The 17769-nt window shown below is 42.0% G+C and overlaps 1 long non-coding RNA gene across 1 annotated transcript; it reads left to right on the top strand.

Annotated features, from left to right (window-relative positions):
* The first annotated feature begins 1028 nt into the window (after window positions 1-1028).
* On the top strand, window positions 1029-16564 carry LOC125396312 (uncharacterized). The gene is made up of 2 exons (XR_015734871.1): window positions 1029-1746; window positions 15673-16564. It is a non-coding gene; the product is annotated as an uncharacterized LOC125396312 (long non-coding RNA).
* Window positions 16565-17769: the final 1205 nt, after the last annotated feature.

Raw genomic sequence — 17769 nt, 5'->3', positions numbered from 1 at the left:
TGGGATCGTATTTTTTTTTTCTAAAATGGCATATTTCTTGCATTTTGAGAGTGTCCAAATAGGCCACCTGCTTAGTTGTGGGATGAGTGATACAGACCCCGAGGTCATCTCTCTCCGATGTGTGTCCTTCCTAGTGAAACAGTGGTTGTCACTCAGCACCTTTGCTGCGGGGCATGCTGGGAAGCAGTTGTTGCTTGTCATTTTGCTGCGAAGTAAAAACATCTGAGTGGCTCAAGGGCTTTGTCCAGGGTAAGAAAAACAGCATCCCCATTTGCCAGCGTGAGATGCCAGCATGTGATGCCAGCGTGCAAACCAGCGACCTGTCAATTTAAAGGATCAGAAATGCCTCCTTTGTTTTGAATGGTGACTTTTGAGAGAACCTTACTATCGTATGTATGCCTTTAAATAAGAAGTCGCAACTGTTTTATTATTTTGTTAACCACCAAACACCATCTCCTCTCTTCTCCCTACAAAGGGACAAGGTTTTCTCACTTGGGTGAATACTGCACGCGCCGCTTACCATAGAAAGGGTGCAGTCTTGGCAAGCCTCTTATTAGTCTAAAAATAAATTATTCACAACGCAGGTTCAGATACAGATTGCAAGGAGAGATAATAGAATTGGTTTTCCAAGCCTGATCATGCTCAGAAGACATGGTATGTGCTTTTCAGGAATCCACTTCAACGGCATCAGCTTTGACGAGCACACACAAGAAATAATATTGCTGCCATCCAGCTTGTGTCTGCGGTACAGCATCCTCCGCTTGTCTTCAAGTACTCACGGTCCCTCTCCATCAGTGTGTATATGGGAAAGTCCACGTTGCTCAAGCATTTCTTCCGAGATGCCGCCCTCCCATTGTTCTTTTAAGGAAATTTCTTCCTGGCAGCGTGAGAGGGGCACTGCCTCCTACCCCCCTTCTGCCTCGGCGGAACAGTTGACCACAGCAGCAGCCGACTCCGGCTCGTCATGTGCTTCCTCATGTGATGTAGGTCTGCGGCACTGTGGAGCAACCGCATTTGAGACTCGGCACTCGTGGACAGACGGGCGTTCAGGGACTGGGGAGTTTTTGGAGGGGGTGGGGAGGCCAATAAACCAAGAAAACGTTAGAAATAAAAGTCGCATCAAGTATGCTGATCTCTGTATTCCTATTTTTGTTTTGAAATTTGATTTTAGCTATTGCTTTTTTTTTCCTGGTTGTGTCTGTGTTTTTTTTTTCCCACCCCCACAGGCGCCGAGCTGCGCTGTTTTCTTTTTTTCTTTTTCTTTTTTTTTTCTTTTTTGAAATTCTGAAGCCAGACCGTCTTCTTCACAGCTTCAGGGCTGCATCATTGTGGACACACCAAGCTTCGCCTGCCTCACCTGCATGGTTCCTGAGACGGCCCACCGTACACCCAAGAACCCCGGAATTGCCTGCCTGTGCTGCCGTGAAGAAGAAGAAGGACCTGCTCCAAGTTCTGGCCATGGTCACAGCTGGATGGGGGTTTTGGAAGACAGGGTGAAGTTGCAGAAGACTGGGATGGGGTGCTAGAGGCATGCACAGGACTAAAGAGGGGGACTTAGGAATACTATACATCAATGCCCATCGATGCTTTGCATATAGGGCGAGGGCAGCCGCAGGCGAGGGCAGCCACAGCCCACGGCTCATGCGTCCAGCTCTGGCTGCTCTCTGGGATTAGTCTGAGCGGACAACTCAGGCCTGGACGTGGTGGCATTTTCCCAGAGAGTGGAATTGAAGATGGATGACCCAGGTATCTGCGGTGTCTGCCTGACAGGGCAGAGCTGGAGCAAGGCAGAGAGAAAAGAAGAGGAGATGCTGACACTAACTGTCGGGAGATGGCTGCCGGCTCTGCCGGCTTAGTCTAAGGGAGGATGGCATAATGTATATGCCAGCACAGGCATGGAGGAACTGTAAACTGCAGCATGGGTGTCCCCGGTACTGTCAAGGAAGAAACTGATGGGCTGGGAGACTATACAGTGTCCCCAGAGAAAATAGCAGCCTTGCGGCATGGATTTAAGTGCATGTGCATGCATGTAGAGACATGAAAGGGAGTGTGTAACACACACACACACACACACACACACACACACGAGAGAGAGAGAGAGAGAGAGAGAGAGAGAGAGAGAGAGAGAGAGAGAGTCACTTTGCTGGGTTGGGCTTGATTACAGTCAGTGTTTTCAGCTCCTGCTCAACACCCATTTCCTGGCTAGCCAGAAAGCTTGGCCAGAGCAGCTGTGTGTAGACTTTTCTTTTTAATGGCAGCGCAAGCCCTTTTAGTTTTAACTCCTTGAAGTTCTGAGTGCTCAGCCTCGGGCTAAGACTCACTGTGCGGTTTTGTTTTCTTCTTCTCCTACAGAACCCTGTAAACACAGCTGTATTCAGTATGGCGGAAAAAAATTCTGTCCCTTAAATAGAAATGTGATCGATTTCATCAAAATAAATGTATCCCAGATGACTCTGAGGCCAGCTGGATACCCCAGGCTTCAGGGGGCTGAGCGTTCAGTGGAGATGAACGCAGTGTTAGATTTACGTGCTTTCGATGCTAGGATCAGGGATGCTTTAGAAAGGAAATTCTTTAAGGAAGAGGGAGCATCCTCCTGGCTCTCAGCGAGATGGTGACATACAGGTGCTGCTGCTGATCAAGGGACTGGGGTTTGTAGCTGTCGAGTTTCCAGAGGTGTGTGACCTGAGGCAGGCATGGCTGATGTTAGCCGGAAGGAAGCTTGCAGCCTGCTTGCTGCTGTAGGAGGCGGGTGGCCTCTCCTTAGCCTCTGTCATGGCTGGGCGGGGACAAGGAGTTTAGGGGATTGATAAGGGTGAGCTGGGTGGACTGAGCTCTGAGCTGGGAGCAAGCAACTTTCCCAGTTGTCATGGGGTCTCCTCTGGGACGTCTGTCTGGCCTTGTCCACCCACTGTTTGTTAGGAATTCCACAAAGCGGCTCTGTGTGCTGGATTATGTTTGGCCAGCTGTTGGTGCATTCCTGAGGGTGGGGCAGAGGCAGGATCTTATTACTGTACTTCCAAACTGTATGTAGATCTATGTGGGGAGAGAGAGAGAGAGAGAGAGAGAGAGAGAGAGAGAGAGAGAGAGAGAGAGAGGAGGCGAGGGGCGAGGAAAGAAACCAAGCAAGTCTGATAATTCCTTGTCCTTTCTCCAGGTTGTGCTAGAGGGAATTCAGAAAGGCTGTGAAGTGAGAGAGAAAAGCGAGGGTAAGGGATGGGAGCTCGCTGAAAGAGCCCATAAGACAAAGCAGAACTTCAAAGCTGCAGAGCCCAGCAGAATGTCAGCAGCTTGTAATTAGCGGTTCATGGTTGCGTCAGAGACTGTATCTCTCCAAGAATAGCTGTGTGCTGTGTGCCCCAGCGTGTGGAAGACAGTCATAACTAAGTTATCAAGCATAGTTCACACAAGGGCAGGCGCATGAAGGCATTTTTCGGTTTGAAAATCCAGTATGGATGGGGGGGGGGGGGGGGCTCACATCTCACTGGGTGCATTCTGTCTGTTTTCTGGCAGAATGGTCAGCGTGTAGGAGGGAATGTGTTTGTTACATGGAACGGTGAACCTGGAAGCATGCAGATTGAGTATGCAAGCTCCGTAGCTGTAAGATACTGTCCCAAACAGCCCCACACTGCACTGCTGGGCTCCTTTCTCCATATATGCCCATCGCTTTTGTTTGTGTTTGTGCATGCCAGCTGGAAAGTCAAAAGCGCATGCAAGTACCTATGCCCCATTAGATTCTAAAATATCAACCAAAGAATCAAAACTTGACTCTAGGTTCGGAGTCTTTCGGTGTCCTTAATTTATACCTTGAAGAAGCTTTTGTTGTCTTGAAGCTCAACATCTTGCTAGGGATCCTGCGGGGAGACGGGTCGTACCACTGTCACTGAGAGTTGTTGGAGGATACCTTCACTTCTCCACCCTGTCTCTGGCGTCTGGAGGTGCTGGCATGCTCTCCAGCCTCCGTGAAGAGCTGGTGGGAGGAGCTGATTGGCCGGCAGGCTCAGGGTGTTTACTCTTATTTGTTTTCAGTGCCCCTCCACTGCATGCATTTAGTATGTGCATTTGTGTTCATCCTGCACAATTACTCCTGACCAGCTTTGTTTCTCTGCCCAAAGTGAAGTCAATTTTAGTCCAGCTCTGCCGTTGGGTCTCTGGGCAATATGCACATATGTGTTATGTTGCCCATGTATGCACGTTGCTGTTTAAAATGTGGATTAGGGGAAATTGTAGGCAAGGAGAGCCGTGCATATTAAATCAATAGCTTTTTGAATCACATGTAATATAATTTAAATATACTCACTTTAAGGTTGCCAAAGCCGATGTTGTCTGAGCCCCAGTCAATTCACATCTTTGATTTAGTCAAGGAGTGAAACCTGCCAGATCAGAATGCTGTATTCTGTGCACCCAACAGGGTGGAAGACATTATTTTGTTTGTGTTAGTTCAAACAGCTGGTCATTAATGCAGTCCCCATTTCTAGAGTGAAATGCTGGTGGACATGAATGGCTGTCTGATTAATGCTGCCCCTCGGAGGGTCCTTCACCCAGCCATGCTCGTGCAGAATAATGTAGCGTGATGTGATTGCACTCTAACAGGATAGTATGTCATTGTGTCACCAAGCAATTGAGGTTATTATGGGGCAGGGCAGACAGACGGGACAGTGGGGTTACTAGACCGTAGCATTTTTAGAAATACAGGCCTGACCTACTTAGAGTTCTTCTGGCAGACAGCTGCACGGTACATAAAGTCTCCTGATAGGCTGAGGCTGTTGCTAGGGGGAATTAGCATGAATTTTTCCACACAGAGACTCAGCGACTGAATGATAAAAGCTGACTGGAATTAAAGAGATTTGGTTTAGCATTGTGCAGATTGATCTGCCTGGTTTTTTTTTTTCCCCCCTTTTTCTCAAGTGAAGAGAGAGTGCAAAAATAGAGATTTTTGTTTCTATTTGTTCTTTGACCTTCTCCGTCTCTCCCTTCTGTCGTTCATTCCCCAAGAGCTAGGAAGGGAGGAAAGCAGAACAGCTATGAAATTTTGGTAACTCTCTTACTGTTGGGGTCATTGAAACCATGTTGCAAATGGCATAATATTCGAGCTGGAGCGCTGCTGGGTGTGCCTTGTAGAAGGGCAGAGGATTTTTTTTTTGTCCCCTGTGTAACAAGCTGCTTTGGAGTTGGGCATGCATCTTTCATACACTGTGTATTTTATCCTCTCTTTCCCTTTCGGGCTTGAACAAAACATTTACATAAATTCTTTTCTATCCAAACAGATTGAAGCTAGCAATTGCTGGCTTGTTTAAAATAAGATAGACAAGATTCCAGATTTAGACAAGAAAAAATATATATATACCACCTTTTTATTATGAAAATATTTTTTTTCTGGGCTATTTTTGTCTTTTGAAAAGTCCAGTCTGATGTTTATACTAACTCAGGGGCAGAATTGAACTACTCCCGCCCTACCTCTTTGTTTCCCAGTATACCAAAAGCATGTTTTTTTTTTCTTTCTTTCTTTCTTCCTTCCTTCCTTTCTGCAGAAGAAAGTGTAGCTGCAGAAAATAGTCTGGAGACTGTTTTTCCATCTTGCTGACTTAGGCACTGCGTGTAGAGAGAGCTCACATAATCAATTTTACAACTTGACCCATTTCCCCCTCCCCAACCTCCCCAAGTGCCTGCATTTTTAATAGATCTTTACAAGAGGAGGATTTTTTTTAATAGACCACTTTAAGATAATCTGAAAGTCCATCAGGACAAAAATTAAAGCAATGTGTATTCAAGAAGACTTTGGCTTTTTTCTCTTTTAGTAATGTGTTATGATGTTTGTGCTGAAAATAGTTGTTATCCTGACATTTTTATTTGAAATTAATTTTTGTAAGAAAGCACTACGAGCTCCCAAGCAAGCAAGAAGCTGAGCTCCACAGGCACTGAAGGGGAGAGAAAGAGACAGTGGGCAGAGTGTCCACTGCATTTCTTGGCCATGTGTAAAGAAGTTAGAGGATATTTAGCTGTGGATTTTCTTTCTCTTTAGATTTTTTAGGTATTCAGAACTATGTAGATACAGACACTATAATGAAAACAAGCCCAAAGCAATTGAGTGGTATCTAATCAAGACAGCCATTGATTGTCCTCTTAAAGAGAAAAATCCATTAAATGTTGTTTCCATTTTAGCATGTAAATACTGGTTAGCAGGCTGAGGTGGAGAATGTTGCCTGATACAGGGGTGAATTGTGCCCTTGCTAGCTAGGCGAGTCCCCACAATGGCATTAATCATGAGGGCTCCAACCATACAACAGTCTTTCATAATTGAATAAAAGGTCAATTTATTCTTGCTGAATATAAAATATCCTTGTGTGCCCTTCCTTCTAAAATGATGCAATTTTTTTCTTACAAAATTATTTTAATGATTGAACATTTTGACCTTTCTCCTACCATATTCACTTTGCTTAAGTCTAAGTCAAAATATTTAAATACTTAAACACAAGGATATAGAAATAAATCAATTTCAAAACTACTAACATAAGTGCATATTTTGCATTAACAATCTTTAATTCACAGATGTGTAATTTATAGAGCTTATAGCCCATGTCCAGGTACATAGTCACAGTGAATGTTTGTTGTTTAATGAAAACATGAATTGACCACATTGAATTGTTCAATATAATCTTTCTTGGATGTTTAGGTTGTTAAAATTTTTTTCTTACTTTGGTTTTCAACCATTACTAAAGAGGTAAGCATTCTGTGCCAACAAAAATAAGAGAGCATATTTTTAAATGTAATTTATGCTTACTTAACTTCAGTTAAACTTAACTTCTAGACATTCATTTAGTGTGTGTCGATAGTATTCGCTTCATCCACTGCCATTGATCAGACAGCCAAAGGAACAAGCACACTCACTCATTGCATTGATTATTTATTAGGTGAGCATTTCTTCTCTGCTCTCGCATGAAACTGGCTTTTCAAGTTATATCGCCCAACATAGAACAGTGAACTTAGGGGAAATCAGACAGGAGGTGGTTGGGGTCAGTAAGTCCACTTAGATGCCAAGTAAAATACCTCCCTCAAATATTCTGTCCAAACTCTGATGTCATCTAATCCCTGTAGCTTGGGGAAAAGACTGGTAGCTTTACTACCTAGTGCTTGGAGGTGATCAACCATTCTGATCTCACCAATAAGCTACACCTCTTTCAAACTATCTCAGCACTTGATGTTGAAGAGCTAACAGTAAGCCAGGCTGTGTCTTTGTGAAGTCATGTTAGTATACTCTAGCCCTGAGAATTTTTTACATCACTATTTAAATAGCAAGTAGTGTTTCAAAAATCTTAAGTGCCCAGACTGCATGTTAGCTGTCTGCCATCCCCCCATCTGTCCTGTCTTCCTTTTTCCTGCTTTCTCTTCTTAGAAGATCATTGCATGCCTTTCTGTTAACCTATTTCTCCCAAATCTCTCATCCCTATTTTGTCCATGTGCTAGGTGCAGAGAATTTGGTTGGTTGGTTGATGGATGATTGAATGAGCAGATTAATGGTTAGCCAGTTGCTTAAAAGTGAGAAAATTAATGGTTGTTCAGGAGGAAAAATTCATAGATGTGTAGTGTTGTTGGCTATTTGTGGATATACTTAGTGATGAAGGTCCAAGTAGTTAGGTTTGCTCAACCTGCCTGATGTAGCTAAAAGGCAACAATTGACAGTGTATAAATGAACGATCCAGATTGCCTTTCAATAAAACTTTATTCTCAGAAACAGGCTATGGGTCAGATTTGGCCTATGCACTATAGACATAAGTATATTGTTACCTATAGTATCTTGACTATATGACTTAGACATGACAAAAATTCTCCTCAGTGTTGCAAAAGGAGCAGCAGGCTGTGTTCCTGCCCAGATCCTGGCTAGTTTACCCCCGAAATAATTACACAGAAACTGTATTCATTTAAACACTGCCTGGCCCATTATATCTAGCCTCTTCTTGGCTAACTCTTACATATTCTTTTAACCCATTTCTAATAATTTGTATTGCCACTTGACTGTGGCTTACCAGCATGAGTTTAACCAGCATCCATCTCGGAGAGGAGCTTCATGGTATCTGCCTGACTCTGCTTCTTTCTCCCAGCATTCTGTTCAGTCTACTCCACCTATCTAAATTCTGCCCTATCAAAAAGCCAAGGCAATTTCTTTATTAACCAATGAAAGTAACACATAGACAGATGATCCTCCTACATCACCTCAATATATTTTAAAGAGGGTGAAGATTTGAAAGGTTCACAAAAATTAATAAAAGAAGAAAGATTAGTATGATTTATGATCTGAACTCATTGCAACAGGAATGAGTTGGAACAGTTTATTTTAAAACTCAAGGATTAAAGTAAACATGATTAGTCTTTCTTAAGATGATATTGTTCAAGATGCAAGAAGAAATAGATTTTTTTTTAACCTTGCAAAATTTCCCTTCTGGTGTTGGCTGCCAGAAGGGAAGAGAGAGCACATACTCTGTATTTAGAGAACTGACTGGAAATCTAAAACCTGACGGGGAATGGCTCTGCAGCGGTCTGGAGAGGTGGCTCAGGGGTTTAGAGAGTGTACTAGTTTTGTATAGGACTCCAGTTCAGTGCCCAGCACCCCTGCTGGAGAGCGCATAACTACCTACAGTTCCAGCTCCACAGATCTGACAGCCTCCTTCTGGAAACAATGGGCCATTGCTTAACATGTGCACATATCCACACACAGACACACATATACATAATTAAAATAAAAGGAACAACAGGAAATGCCTGCACACAGCCACAACCTGGCACCGCTATCTGTGTACTGTTGTTAATAAGTGCACATACTGGATTGGACTGGTTGGCCCTTATCCCTGGAGGTATGACTTGATGCCTGAAATCACAGGCTACGCAGACATTGATCTGCAGTGTACTTTCCCCTACAGTTTCATATCTGTATATACATGCGCAAAAGCTTCATTTATCAATCTGGCATAGGAAGAAATCAGCGGCAAAGGCTCCTGATGAGAGACGGTAATTTAAGTAATGAACTATAATAGAAATTACTTCTAATGTGATGTCTGTGTATGTGGCTGACGTGCGCGCATGTGTATGTGAAGGCCAGAGGTTGATGTTAGGTATTTTCCTTTATTGCTCTTCACTTTATTTTGTGAAGACAGTCTCTCTCCCTGAACCTGGAGCGCACCCGCTGGGCCAGGCTAGAGGTAAATACAGAGCTGCTCACTATACTTGAAGGGATTGCATGCTTATTCCCTCTGAATTTTTAAAAGTTGGCTTGTATTTTAGCTAATTCTCTTCAGGGAATGCACCCCTCCCATGTGTTTGTAAGGCCAAAGACAGAAACAAAAAAGGGGCGGGGAGGAGGGACCAGGGGGAACAGTGCTCATTCTATTACCCTAAGGCTATACTTGCATTATTTTTAAATTATGCATTAGGCTTATCTCCTCCAAAACAAACAAACAAACAAAAATATTTTATCCTGGTCCAGTGGCTTTGGAGGAACATGGGTCTGGGTCTGATATCATTCTTCAGTCTTGCACTGATTTTGTATCTTGTGACTTCTTTTTAAAAAAAAATGCATTGCTGGCCATCAGGCACCTGACTTCTCTGTTCCTCTCAAGCCTGCTTTATTTACATCCTTTCCAGCACCCAAATGTGGCTTAGACTGTCCTAGACTACAGATTTCCTGCTAAAGCTTTAGTCACCTCTGTGGTGACTAAATTGCACAGATCCCAGATTGGAAAATTGTGTCTTTCTCTAATACCCAATGGAACCATCTGTGTATTCTTAGTGCTCAAATAGTTGTGGAATTAATGGCTGCCATAAATTTGCCCATTCTGCATGTATGTCCTAATCATTCATGTTACACATGTCACTTGGACTTTTGCTAAACTATTAATAGTGAATATAAATTAATGATGAGATTGAATCTATCCCAGCAGTCATGGAAAATGACTTAAAGAGACAGGGGCTTATCCTTCGTCACAGGACCAGGTAAGTGAAAAATACACATGTTTCTTTGCCTTTTTCCAGAGATCAAAAACCACTCATTCCACGCTTTAGATAAGAGAGTTGCGTGGAGATGAAGGGAGAAAACAAATTTCTAAAAAACAGCAAAACTGGTATTGTTCTAAAAGCAAGATTAATCATTATTGCTTCGTGGGAATTTCATAAAATGTATGTCTTATTCTGAGGGAGATGTTCTCCACTGAGAAGCTTATTAAATGAGAAATGTTCTGAAAACATCAGTTGAATTTGATACTTGGTATTTTAGCTTGTCTTTATATTTTTTTCTCGATGAAAAGAAATCTATTGGTTATCTAAAAGAAATGCTAGAAAAACGTTGCCTTGATGCTTTTGAGGACTCTTTCTTCCCAGCAAGGCTAAGCGCATTCATAGCAGAGGTGTGGTAGCAGGAGGGGTGGGGTGCGGCTGAATGTCTCTGCTCTCCCTGGGGCTTTTGCCTTGCTATTGCCAGTGGCTACAAATGGCCACCAACCCCAGGGAAGTGAATGGAACAGCATGCGAGCCAAAGCCTCTTTGTACTCACTGCCAATTGCTAGGTGTGATGAAATATTTTGAAAGAAGCTGGTACATAAAAAAAACGGGCATTTAGCTAGAGCCTTTTAGAAATGATCCATTTCCTTCGCTTTCTTTTCAAATATATCTGATGCCAGGGCTTTGGACTCTGCCTACCCCTCTTATTATCTAAGCTATTCATCCACCCTACAAAAGACCCATGGTAAGGACCAGATACATGACACAGAGCCTTAGCATGTTTTTCCTCCTCTGAATGCTACAGACGCCCATGTTTTGTCCTTGTTCTGTTACCAGGAGTCCCTGCTTCATCTGCTTTTTCCAGACCATCGTCATTAAAGTTCACAGCACAGGGGCCCCTTGGTTTCAGGGTCCAGTTACAAGCACAAAGAATGCCCGCATTGTTTTGTGGGAATGACAGCTGGCACCTTGAATGTTACTATGTGCTCAGAGCAAAAGATAGGAGGGATTTGGAATGTTTTAATTTTAAGGACTCTTTTTACCCTGGGTTATTGGAAGAACATTCCACAGAGCTTTGTATGTCATTTCAGCAGAAAGTACAGAAATATCAGGAGGGGTGTTTGGTGATCATCAATCTTTACTAGAGTCAATGGACCCTTGCGGAGGCATAGAAATTGTCTTAGTTTGTCCGTTGTGTCTTTTTCTTTTCCTTTCTTTCTTTCTTTCTTTCTTTCTTTCTTTCTTTCTTTCTTTCTTTCTTTCTTTCTTTCTTTCTTTCTTTCTTTTTAAAAAATAACAGACACAAGTCTCAAAACAGAGGAAGCTCACAGTAAAATGTGATAATTTAAAGCCAACTTGAATGAGGGAGAGTAAGTGGTTTGGAGAGAGAGTGTCTTCTCTTCATCGATTCTCCAGAAGGTTAGGATTTAGGACCGGAAGTTGGTGGTCTTGGTTAGTTGTGAGTATGCATTGAGGCAAACAGGGCCCACTGTGTTTCCAGGCATCCCTGTGGTATTACTCTCAAGCACCTGTACAGACAGAATGGTAGGGGTAGTAGAGGGCCGAGGGCCTTGTTTTCATAGCAATGCTTATTTTAAGTCAATGTTTCACACTGGAAACTTGACTTGCTGTATCATATGCCCAATCCAGAAAGGTGAACTAACCCTATTTTCTTTAAATCTGTCCATAATGCCTCAAGAACCTTTAAAAATTAGTATTTTCATAGGCATCGTATGACTGTTAGTTGCCCCTCTTCTTTGGAAGCTTGCATGATAACTTCTGATACCATAAAAGCTAGTTTATAGAGAGACGTTTAGGTCAATTTCAGCTCAGACATTATTTCTGAAGTGAGTGGTGTTGTCAACAAGGTCTTACTTTCTTTCCACCTCTTGGATGTAACCAAGGTCAAGAGCAATAGGTTGTACATTTTGGGAGTCTCTTTCACTGCCCTGGCTAACAACTCAAATGAGGGTTTTCCATGTTTGATATTGGGAATTTTGTTAGTTGATCTTTGGGGCTTGGAAACAGGGCCATCAGCGAGATGAGAAAAGTTTATTCAAACTATATATGTATATTTATGGACATGCCAAAGTAGACAGAGAAAAGTTTATGAGGCCTCAACCCTACATGGAACTGTAGCCAACTCAGAAGGCTGGGAACAGAAGCGGTCTTTCTCAAGAAGAAGGTGTCAGTTGGCTGTCCAGTGCCCGGAGAACATACATACAAGTAAACTTATATGGACCGAACAGTTTATATTTAGGAATACATATAAGCATGGGGTAACAATTAGTGTGTAATGAGACCGCAAATTTGAAGGAGAGTGTTAAGGAGTATTTGGGAGGTTTCGGAGGAAGGAAACAGAAGGAATAAATGTAATTATAATTTCAAAAGTAGGGAAAAAAACTTGAAAAAATGATGAGTATTTTCTCAGTAGAACTTAGTTGTGAAAGGAAAGGTCCAGAGTAGATGGTATCTGTGTCCACATTTGTCTCTTCCCCTCTTTCTTTCTTTCTTTCTTTCTTTCTTTCTTTCTTTCTTTCTTTCTTTCTTTCTTCCTTCCTTCCTTCCTTCCTTCCTTCCTTCCTTCCTTCCTTCCTTCCTCCCTCCCTCCCTCTTTCCTCCCTCCCTCCCTCTTTCCTTCCTTTCTCCTCCCTCCCTCCCTCCCTCCCTCCCTCCCTCCCTCCCTCCCTCCCTCCCTCCCTCCCTCTCTTCCTTCCTTCCTTCCTTTCTATATTTTAAATTTGGTACTGAGCACTAATGACTTATAGAGAGAAAATGTCTTAAAGTGTCCACGCTGCATCTGCTTTTCGAGCCATTCCATACCTATGTAGATAGCATGGGCAACCAACTGAAATGCTCTTCCCTGTGGAAGATCACCTCTCCCATCCCCAGCTTTCCTCAGATGGCTATACTTCTTTTGGGTTTCTTGGATTTCCCTCATGAACTGCTTGAAAGGAGGTTTCTCATACACAGAACTGGGGTTTTGTTAGATCATCTATGGCTATTAATGGATATAGTAACATCGCTTGTGATATATATATATATATATCAAAATATATATTGTTAGGTAAATATAAAGTAATATTCTTTATGGCTTTTTCAAACTTATTTAATGGTATTTACCCCTCCTCCGTCCCTCTTCTGTATTGTCCCTCTTTCCCCCATTAAAGACCCACCTTGCCCTTTCCATTCCCTTCCTCCCCTGGGTCCTGCATTCCCCCTCTCTAGAGCTCCTTCAAACATCCATGGTCCCTGTTTACTTTCTTAGTTTCTGCAGTTACTCACATCTGAGAATTTGGAACTAGGAATGAAAGATGAGAGAGAACAGGCAACATTTATCTTTCTGGGTCTGTTACCTCACTCAACACACTTTTTCCACATCTATCCATTTACCTGAAAATGTAGTGATTTCATTTTTTTTTTACAGTTGAATCGTATTCCATTTTGTATCTGGACCATATTTTGGTTATTTGTCTAACAGCTGAAAGACGTTTAGGTTGGGTCCTTTTCCTTGCTAGTGTAAATAGAGTGGTGATGAACACAGCATCCTATAGTTTTGGAGATTCTGTATTTTTCAAGCTGTGACCCAAAGTCTCTCTTTGCTCAGCCATGGTCTATGGAGTGTCATGAACTTAGAAAGGGTTTCCAGATGGTCTGATGACATCACAGTTGAAGTTACCCTGGAGTTAGTTCCCATATTAAAGGGAGAAGGAAGAAGAGTCACAAGTCTTGAAATCTACCAGATTTCTACATGCTTTTGTTTCTGGAATATCATATTGAATATACTTATCTTGAACCAGTATTTATACTGGGGGATTTGTATGCAACAAACATACAAGAGAGAATAGAAGTTTAGACTACGTGTTGTCTAATGTTGTAACCATTTGTCCAGTTGAGGCTACTGGCTGCTGTGGACTGGGAAAATTGCTGTACAAATGGAGATGTTCAATAAGGATAGAGCTCACTTCAGAGTTTATCTACTTACCACGATAAAGGAAATGTGAAGTGATATAGTGCATCAAGTTAAACATTGATGACAGTATTAAAACTGACAAATGTTACATTATTTTTGGCATATTAAAGCTTATAATTTTTAGAATTAATACTTATTTTATTCTGATTTATTTTATTTCCTTTTAAGATAGTCTCATATAGCCCAAACTGGCCTTGAACTCACGATGTAGTCAATGGTAACCTTCAACTTTCAATCTTCTCCTTCCTTTTGCCATCTGAGTGCTGGAATTATGTGTGCATGCAGATACGCAGATACAGACACACCGAGTTTCATGTTGAGGCTTGAACTCAGGGCTTCATGGGTGCCGGACAAACACTGTATCAATGAGCTATATCCATGACTCCTTTTTGCTTTTGCTCTAAATTTGACTTGTAGAGAGTTTGAAATGATACACGTGGCTTATATTCCATTTCTATTGGACACTGGTCCTTGATAATAAGACGTTATCATTTTTTATGTGGAAGCTGTCACTGTCTCAGGAGCCTCATGGATACCACCGTGGATGAGTACACTGAGGGACTGTGATGAGCAGGGGAAGGACAGGGTTCTCTGAAACCACTGTGAGGATTGACCATGCACAAGTCTCTTCTGGATGCTGTTAGGTTTGTGCGTGTGTGTGTGTGTGCGCGCACACACACACACACACACAGAGAGAGAGAGAGAGAGAGAGAGAGAAAGAGAGAGAGAGAGAGAGAGAGAACCATTCAAGGAACTGACCCAGAATGCTTGCAAGTAATCAAGTGGGAATGCAGTAGGCTACCATTTCCAGTGAAGAAAAGAATTGAAATCAATTTCTAAGAACCTACTCATCTCATTCTTGGTGCTGCTGACATGAAGGGTCAGAAAATTCTCTGTTGTAGCAGATGTCCAATGTATCATGGGCTATTCAGCATTGTCCCCAACAGCTACACTTCAGTGAGAATCACCACCACCTAGTATATAAATGGCCAAGGTTAAGAGGATATGGGAATTGTATGCCAATACAGTTGATGAACAAGATGAAATGTAAAAGCTGATGAAAAGACCAGATGTCAAAATTATTCAAAGGGGAACTAGAAACTTCGAATCCACTGATGTCAATAAAAGAAGTTGTATAAAATTACTTTCAGGTCATGTGTATATGAAATACGAGTTGTGTACATAGATTTGATTCTTATTCCCAAGATACTTCATGCTAGACCTGCACGCATTACAGTCTAAAAACAAATCCCAAAGATGAAAGCTTTCTTGTCCGTCCCAAGCCTTTCACGCTGCCTGCACCCAGATGCAACTGCTGTAATTCATGCACGGGTAACTCATCCATGCCATATGTTTAAATTATATTAGAAATACATCCTATAAAGCACTTGTATATTTACTACAAAACCATATTTGTAATATATTCACAGTGCCATAATATGTTATATCATATTTAAATGCTGCGTTTATAATGTGCTATATAATAAGTGTGGGCTGCCTGGGTTTTAAAGCACTAAGGTGTAGTAATAGATAATAAAATTTGCTGTCAAAATGTAAACCTTTGTTTGAGAATACACAATATAATCTTACAACCAGCCATAAATCATAAATATCAATTTTGACCACATTAGGAAAACTCAGAATTGCTAGGAAAAAAAAAATTCTGGTTGATGGAAGACCACACATCCAGGCTTTTATTATAATTTGTTCCACAGGCCGAAGTCAGCATTGTCAAAACACTGCAGGCAACATCACAGCTTCTGAAGCTCTGGAGTCGCTCTCTCTCCCCTGGTATTAAAGGGAATGCAAACACAGAAAACTACCTCTCACTCATTTCATCTCGCCTTTCGGATGATAAAGGAACAGATCTACTTGAAAAATGATTATCCTGACTATGTAGTTCAGATTTTCTTCAGCACTGTAAACTGGAGAGAGGTGGCCACCCGTGAGTCCAGACAGAGAACTGACGTGTACCATCCACCACATATGTACCACACAGGAGTAGAAAGCGATGTGGAGCTAGTGAGCTACTGCCTCAGTGAGGCATGTATCCCACGTTCATTGTAACTATTAATCCGAAATAACAATTGCCGGTGAGTCGCAGGAAATATATATTTGTGTACACACACATACACATATTGCACATTTTTGCCTCACAAAGACTTGGTGTTTTTTTTGTCCTGGTTGTGGCATAGTCTAATAGCTTCTCTCCAAATGCACGCCAAATCGTCAAAGGCTGTCAGACTGGAAGGCATTGTTCCGATCTGGAGTTGAAGGCTGTGGCCTCAGGTTTCTCGCCTGTCTTTTATGTCTCAGAAGCACAAGTTGTGAAACAGTGTGGAAATTGAATGTAACAAATGTGCAATCAAATATCCTGTGTAGTTCAAGGCTACCTAACAAAAGAGGCCCATAAGCTGGACTCTACTCTGGCATTCCAGGATGGTTTACCTGAAGAAACTTCTGACACCACAAATGTAAAGAAAAACAGACAACATTTCACAGATAAACTTTAGGAAGTTCATTTAACATAGTTATTTCTGTATTTTAGCCAACACTCAATACTTTCCTAAAATATTCTGCTGTAAAAAATAAATGAGACAAGAATGATCTTTGTGTTTCTTCTTCTCCCCTCCTCTCAGGCCTTTTAGCATGGCCTTTTAATAACCTCCGACTTGTAGAGCACTTTAATTAAGGACTCATTGTGAGGGGTCATAAGGTAAACCTAAGATCTCCCTGTGATAAGCATGCTTTGTTTATGACGCTCTAACAGCCCTGTGCCTATTCTGTTGGAACAGTCATTGTTTCTCAGTTTCTTCTGAATATGCCAGAAAACTCCCAGGAGCTCAAGATGTCTACACTATTGAGGCCCTGTCTTTGTGATTCTGGGACTGGCTCCCAGGGCCTCAGGCATTCTGGGCAACCACTGCAATCTAACTCTCTCTTTTGCCTGATAATGTTCTTTCTCCCTCAAGAACTCCCTTCTGGTCAGTACATGGGACCCAGTAAACTAACTGTTTTGAAATGTCGTATTTACTTGAGATCAAATGAAAAGTCACTATATTGAAAATAAGACAGATAACAGTTTCTAAAGAGAATTTCTATCTTTCCCGGCCAAGAACAAACACTATGTGTATTTTCTTCTCATCAGGAAATAGGGATGAATTTGACACTTTTTTTTTAAATCTAAGAAAGAATTAATGGTTTTGCCTTGTAAGAAAAATAAAAAGTAAAGCCACATTAACTCTTCATGAACAAAATTAATTTACATTAACATCATGTTTTGGAATTGATCTTCTACCTCTCAAATCAAGTCCATAATCATGAAAATGCAAGGCAGGTGTCTTCAGCAGGGTGAAGGGGCGGAGTCATGGTGATGCAAAGCTCTAAATTAGAAGGTACCTATTGCAAGGAAGCCAGCTTAGAGAAGGCTGGGCCTGGGTACTGAAAGGCATGCTCACATGGGGAGACAGTCCAGCATGGGGCTTTGCAGTTCAACTGGGTGAAAAGGTAGTTGAACTATGGACTCTCAAAAGAGAAACCTAATGAAGTGGGACCAGGACCTATCCCTGGTACATGAGCTGGCTTTTTGGAACCCATTCCCTATGGAAGGATACCTTGCTCAGCCTTGATGCAGGGGGAGGGTCTTGGTCCTGCCTCAACTTAATGTGCCAGACTTTGCTGACTCCCCATGGGGAGGAGTGGGAGGGGTGGATTTGGGGAAGCAGGAGGAGGGAGGGAGGGGAAACTCTGGTTGGTATGTAAAATGAATAAAAAAACTGAAAATAAAGAAAAGATAAGCCTAGTAAAAGAGG

The sequence above is a fragment of the Myodes glareolus genome, chromosome 14 (genome assembly GCF_982192425.1).
Source record: "Myodes glareolus chromosome 14, mMyoGla1.1, whole genome shotgun sequence".
Taxonomy (NCBI): Eukaryota; Metazoa; Chordata; class Mammalia; order Rodentia; family Cricetidae; genus Myodes; species Myodes glareolus.
Note: the sequence above shows the minus strand (reverse complement) of the source record. Positions and strands in the feature narration are given on the sequence as shown.